Genomic DNA, 7,298 nt, shown 5'->3' with positions numbered 1-7,298 from the left:
CTCTACTATTTACATAAAAACTTTTCACTTCTTTTAGTAACCTACCATCAAGTCCATACAATCTTAAAACAGTCCACAAAGCCTCCCTATCGATTCTATCAGACGCTCTCTCTAAATCCATGAACACCCAAAACACATCCTTACCTTTCGCTAAATACTTTTCACACACCTGTCTCACAGCAAACACCTGATCCATGCATCACCTCCCTTTCCTAAAACCACACTGCTCATCACCAATCACTCCCTCTGTACCCTCTCTTAATTAACACTCTACCATACACCTTACCTACAACACTCAACAGACTTTTTTTTTTTTTTTTTTATGTGTCCGACTGTGGGCATAGGCTTCACAGCCTGCTTTCAAGGCCCAGTAGCCCTCCTACGTCCCGCACACCCCTACATGTCACCACTTCGGCGCTAACACCCACCGTCCATACTGAATACATGCTAGGGCTGTCTCATACAGGACTGGTGTATTGGTACTAGCGGGGGTATTTTTACGACATGTCGGCGGGTCTTCTGGTAGATCAGTAAAGTCTGATTTTTATGAAATTCAAATTCTTAAACTGTTCCCTGCCCCATGCCCCAGCGGGATTTGAACCCGTGTCCGTTAGGACTACAAGCCACCTCTCTACCGATTGAACCACCGCCTCCCCTAAAGCTAGTACATTCACACTTATCACCCTTACCATTATACAACAGGACCACACAAGAACTTGCCCAGTCAACTGGCACCATACCTTGTACAAAGCACACATTCAACAATCTTACTAACCAATCAACAATAGTCTCTCCACCACCTTTCAGGCATTCCACAGCACACCCATCCATGCCTGCAGCTTTCTCTGTTTTCATCACCTTTACTGCCTCTTGCACTTCCTCCATTGTGATCAAAGAATCACTCAACTCGCCCAACACATTTATTCCTTGCACCCTTCCATCTGCCACAATCTCAGCCTCCCTTTCCTCCTCTACATTTAACAGTCTTTCAAAATACTCCGTCTATCTCTTCCTTACTGCACCCATCTCAATTAACATTCTTCCATCCTCTGCTTTTACTCGCTCTTCCATCTCAGACTCTCCCTTTTGCACCCTTTTCACCTCCTTCCAAAATATTTTCTTATTCTGTTGAAAATTCTCAGTCAACCGCCTACCTCACCTCTCATCTGCTGCCACTTTAGCATACACACAGCCCTTCTCGCCCTATTTCTCGTCTCCTTATAACTCTCATATTACACCTCATCCTTCCTCTGCAGCCACACTTCATATGCACGTCTCTTCTCAGCCAAAGCCATACTGACTTCCTCGCACCACCATTCACTTCCCTTTCTTACACCACCACCCACTCATCTCACACCACACACCTCTTCCACATGCCCCACCACAGCACTCTTAAACAAATGCCATTCCTCCTTGACATTGCCATTCTCCTCATCATTCACTGCGTTCCACTCATCTTTCAGTTTCTCCTGATACTGTATCATTTTCTCTCATTTATCCAATTCACTCACTTTCAAAACCTCCGTGCCACACCTAACCTTCCTAGCTCTCACCCATCTCTTACCTGCTCTCAACTTTCCCTCCACCAGGTAGTGGTCAGACATACCTCCACCCTTCCCTCGCAAAACTCTCACATCCAACAGTCTTCCTATTACATTCTTGGACACAACCACATAGTCCATCAATGCTCTATCAACAACCCTTCCACGCTCCTGTCTCACCTATTTATAAGTATCTTTCTTCTCAAGCAAGTATTTCCAATCACCATCTCTCGCTCAACGCACATCTCGATCATTTGTTCCCCATTTTCATTTCTTCCAGGCCCACCATGCATACCAACTACACCTTCAACTGCTACATATCCCATTGTAGCATTCAGATCTACCATCATTACCACGTTCACATTCGCGCCAAAACTCTGCAGACACTCATCAACTTCATTCCCGAAAGTCTCTCTCTCTTCTTCATCTCTTTCACTACCAGCCTCATATGCACTCACAAATACCCATATCTCACATTCAAATTTCACCTTCACCCGCATCAGTCTCAGTGACACCTTCCATTCAATCACACACTGCTGTACTTCCGGGCTCACTATAGGCCACACCTTCTCTTGCCCTTCCTCTATCAGCACCTGACAATCTTCCATTCACACTTCCAAACTTAGTCACCTTTCCTTTTCATCTTCGTTTCCCTCAAAGCTAACACATCTAACTTTCTTCTCACAAACATTCTCCCAATCTCCTCCCTTTTAGTCTCTATCGTACTACATCCACGCACATTCACAGACCCAATCTTCAGGGTACGGGGCACTGTGGTACAGGGATAACTCCGTCCCCCATCCCTGTCTATGGCCTGTCTCTTTTTAGGAACTAAAAAAAACAGAGGAGGGGGGTCCCTTGTTCTCCTCACCCCACCCCTTTTAGTCGCCTTTTATGACACACAGGGAATACGGTGGCAATATTCTTCCTAACACAACCCGGCCACAGAGTAGTAGTATAAAGTGACCAGATTTACTGGAGCTAAAAGCGGGACATTGTCATATATATATATATATATATATATATATATATATATATATATATATATATATATATATATATATATATATATATATATATACACACACACAGAGCTGCACCTCTGAGGCTGCTAATCAAACACTAACGTCTTAAACAAACTCCGAACATACAGTATGGTACGGTGAGTAGCCGATCAAAGATGTCAGTTAGTGAGTATAACAGATTCCGTATTAATAATTAGGAATTTCATTTGGTTTGTATTATGCATAATTTTACTAAGTCATCATAGTTTCATAAAAGAAGGTCATCTTATATCTAATGTAATAATAATTTTCTGAAAGCTGGACACGTAAGACAATTTGCTAAAAAATCAGGACATTTTAGTCGCAAATAAATAAGCGGGACAGACGTAAAAAAAGCGGGACTGTCCTGCCTACTCTGGTCACCTTATAGTAGTACCACGCCATAGTGCGGCCAGATTGTCCCCCCTTCCCCTGCCACAGGGGGTTACGTTAGACTTATTTTTACTGACACTAAATGGCAGTACCGATTCAGTATTTAACAGCAATAAAACAACTGCTGTTGGGCGATGTTTGTTGTGCCTGGCACCACTTGTCTTGTGATTAGTTTGTTTTGGCGGACAACATCAAAGATTTTGCTAATATCTGGTGTTGTGCTTAGTGTGCTCTGTGCGTGTGGAATGATAAGGAATAACATGAGAGCCAAGTAGCTAATTAAAATGTGTTACGAAATATTTTGGCCTGCCTACAATGCATGACTTATAAAGACTAGTTGAAACGACGAAGAATAAAAATGGCTTTTTTTAAATAATAAATATTAATATATTCTAAAATAGTGGTAGCTGGTGGCGACCATCATCCATTCACTTGATGTAGTGCTGCCTACATCTTAGCCTTTATCATTCTTTTTTTGTGCCTGCCCACCTCACTTCCTATTTCTCTCATCTTTCCTGTCACTTCTTATTGCTTTTCGTTCCTTTACAGGTGACTTTACACTAAGTGACAAGCAAAATGGTTTCCTGTAAGCCAAAAAACCATTTACAACGCTGGGTGGTAACCATATAACCAAACCACACGTGCTTCCTACGTGTCAAGAAGTGGGTTGGTGGAGGGTTAATGCCCCTCTCTGTAAAACAGATAACTCAAAGGCAAATGGCCACCCCGTACGGGATTATGGCATCTGGCACAAGATAGATAGATAATGTTCTAAAAATTGTTCTTACTCCATATCAGCCACATATGCCAGTCAAGTTTTACGATCTCAGCAATACGCCTACGATAATAAAATGTTCCCATGTGTACTATTTCTGGAATTGTATGCGAATATTTGACCAGGTCATGAAGAATTGTGTAAATTTTGAATTCCACTGACGTATTATTATTTTTCACATTATTCTAAGGGAAATAATGGTAACTGTTTGGCTAGTTTTTCTTATTACATAAACAAATAATACACTGCTGATGTGTGGCCGTGTGTTTAAGGGCTGTTTTATACGTGATGTTGCAAATGTCGCAGGAACTCTTTCTTGGCAATTCATCTTTCACACTGCGCCTCATAATCCTTTTGTTATTGATTCAAACAGTGTCAGCACTAAAGCTCTATAGACAGCATACAACAGACTTAAATTTATTCTGCCCAATAAATCACTAAGACGTGCAACAGAGCCTGCAATAGAGCCTGCAATACTAGGTATTATCATAAAGCGGTAAATGAAGGCTAAATCTAACCCCTCCAATTTAAAGAGCCTCATTTAAGGCGAATATGATCGTCTGGAAATGGACGAAATTAAATATAAATCACTGGAGTATAGGAACTGATGAACTGGTAATAGAAAACGGGACTACCTGTCTATAATAGAAAACTATATAGGTTTATGGGTTAACTAGGCTAATATTTGACGGCATCTGCCTATCTATCTATCTATCTATTTATTTATCTATACAGTGGAACCCTGGAATTCGTACGCCTCTCTACTCGTACAACTCGATTTTCGTACAGCTTTTTCGCCCCCAAATCGCTCCAGTTTTCGTACGGTGACCCGTTATTCGCACCAAGAGATGTGGCGGCGTAGGTGCCACATGGTTGCCAGTCTGGCTTTGTCTTCCGCCATTTTTGCATCAGTCATACAGGCTCGATTAAATTTTGTGATGAATTACGTATTTTCGTTAGAAAATTGTACATAATCATGGGCCGCAAGAAGATTAGTGAGTCAGCTGAAGCTGAAAGTAATGCAGCGAGAACAACAATTGAGCTGAAAAAAGAACTGATTGCAAAGTTTGAAAGTGGTACCCGTGTCTCCGATCTTGCCATTCATTATAGTATGGCGAAATCTACCGTTTCATCCACACTAAAAAAACGGATTAATGCAAATTACATTCTTTCTTATGGAAAAAAAGTGTAATGCTAGGTGTTTAAGGCTCGAGTTCTCGTTCCTAGAACACCTAACGTGTAGCGGGTTCCTCTTTCGAGACCTGGGCTTAGGACAAATAAGATAGAGGCAGGACACAAAAACTCCAGGCAATAACCTTTACACGTGTATTACTCAGTCAGACAAAGGACAACAGCAGATGTTACAACACAATATTTGGTCAATTACAAACACTTATAACTAGATAATCAGTATCTCGCAGGATACTGGGGTAGTATGCACTTGAAATAACAATCGAGGCGGAGTGTGCAGAATTAGTACAGTCCAAGGTCTCGTGCACGTGAAGGAGTTAGCGTTGAGGCTCACTAGGGGAAGGTGTAAGGCACTGGGGTCTAATTGTATTTATGGTAGTATGAGCGGAGGGTATTGATAGCGCGTTCAACTTACTATTTTCTGAGAGCAGGGGACTTTTGGTTAATTATTTATACAAACTCCGCGGGGTGGGTGTTTCTCTTATTTCAATACAGTCCGAGGTTTCTGTGCGAGTGGAGGAGTTAGAGATGAGGCTTACTAGGGGAGGGTGTAAGGCACTGGGGTCTAATTGTATTTATGGTAGCATGAGGTGGAGGTTATTGATAACGTGTTCTATTTATTATTTTCTGAGAGCAAGGGACTTTTGGTAAATTATTTATACAAACTCCACGGCTTGGGTATTTCTTTTATTACAATATGAGGGGTGTTGCACATGGGTCTTATTCCCTATCACTTAGATTCTGCATGGGTTATTCACTGTTCCGCCCTGTCGTATATTAGACCATTATTCCAGTTCCACGTAAACACTTGGTCTGGTACTATGAATGCACTTTATCGCCTTGTCACTGTTCCACTACACTAAGGGCGCAATCACTGTCTCATAAGTCACTGGGTGGCGCGTGCGGTAGCGAGACACGCCGGCAACAGTTCTGCCGGGACAGGGGCACCGCCAGGGGAGGTCGTGCCGAGAGGGCAGGGGACGACAAGCAGGGGCGTCTTCTCTTGTCCGGGGCTGCAGGTGGCGAAGGGGGCCGTCCTTTCCGGGCTAAGAACAGGAGTATGGCCCTCAGGACTGGGGCCGAACAATTCCCTGAACCTCTCATTCAGGTCTTGGCCGGAGGAAGAGGTCTTCCGCTGACGGGGCATAGGGAGGTCCTGCCCAGGCGTTCCAGGGAGGGCCTGGAGTCCCCGAGGGCTGCTGCCCCCGGAACCAGGCGGCACCATCAGGGAGGGGCTGCGGCACCGGTCTGCATCAGGGTCCGTCAGGTGGGTCTTCTCCAGGGCCAGTCGTAGGGAGCAGAGGCCGGGGGCCAGGGGAGACTATAGGGCCTCTCCAGTACTCTCCTACGTCCTCTGCGTCAGGGGTCAGGACACTCGGCTCGTGATGGGGCGGTGGGACTGCTCTCGGCTCCTTCCAGCTGTGGGGCCCGGCTACTGGCCGTGGCTTCCCAGGGGCGTGACCATAGGGCACCGAGGCCCAGCTACTGGCCATGGCCTGAGAGGGGGAATGGTTACCAGCGCACCTCGGGACACCTTCGGAGCGGCTACCGGCCGTCTGATGAAGGCGGGAGCAACTGCAGGCTGACTCCTTCAGCTGGTACGAGGAGCGGCTACAGGCTGACTCAGGGGCAACACATTTGGAGCAGCTACCAGCCGTCTGACGAAGGTAGGAGCAGCTACAGGCCAACTCCTGCAGGAGGGGTGTAGAGCGGCTACAGGCCGACTCAGGGGCAATGCCTTTGGAGTGGCTACCGGCCGTCTGACGAAGGTCAGAGCAGCTACAGGCCGACTCCTTCAGGAGGGGGTGTGGAGTGACTACAGGCCGTCTCCGGAAGGACACCTGACAAAGGCAGGAGCGACTACAGGCTGTTTCCTTATTCCCCTCAGGTCGGCTACTGGCCGATTCCTTAGCAAGGGGTGGGCAGCTACCGGCCGTCCCAAGAGGGAAGACACCTTCGGAGAGGCTACTGGCACACTCCTGAAGAAGGCGGGAGTGGCTACTGGCCAACTCCTTAGGGGCGCTGGTAGGAGCTGGACAGACATCTCCACCCTGAGATGGATTGGTGGAACCTCGCCCGGAAGGTAGTGCGGGATTCCTGTTATGGCGATGGCGGTAGAGGGCTCCGAGTCATAGGCGCGTACAGCCCAGTCTGACTTATGCCGTTGTCGCGCCGAGTCTCGGTGTGTTGTTGCTTCTCCTCCGTGGGGTCCTTGTGGGGGGTGTCTGGGAGTTTCTGGGGGCACAATGGTGAATCACTGGTGGAGGTGATTGGACACTATGCTGTATTTCAAAAAGGATTCGGTTTTCAAACAATTCTCAACTCATACAGTCTCCAGGAATGAATTGTGTACGA

Source organism: Coenobita brevimanus, chromosome 91 (assembly GCF_032717465.1).
Source record: "Coenobita brevimanus isolate Jiangsu-jjx chromosome 91, ASM3271746v2, whole genome shotgun sequence".
Lineage (NCBI taxonomy): Eukaryota > Metazoa > Arthropoda > Malacostraca > Decapoda > Coenobitidae > Coenobita > Coenobita brevimanus.
This window is presented reverse-complemented; position numbering follows the sequence as displayed.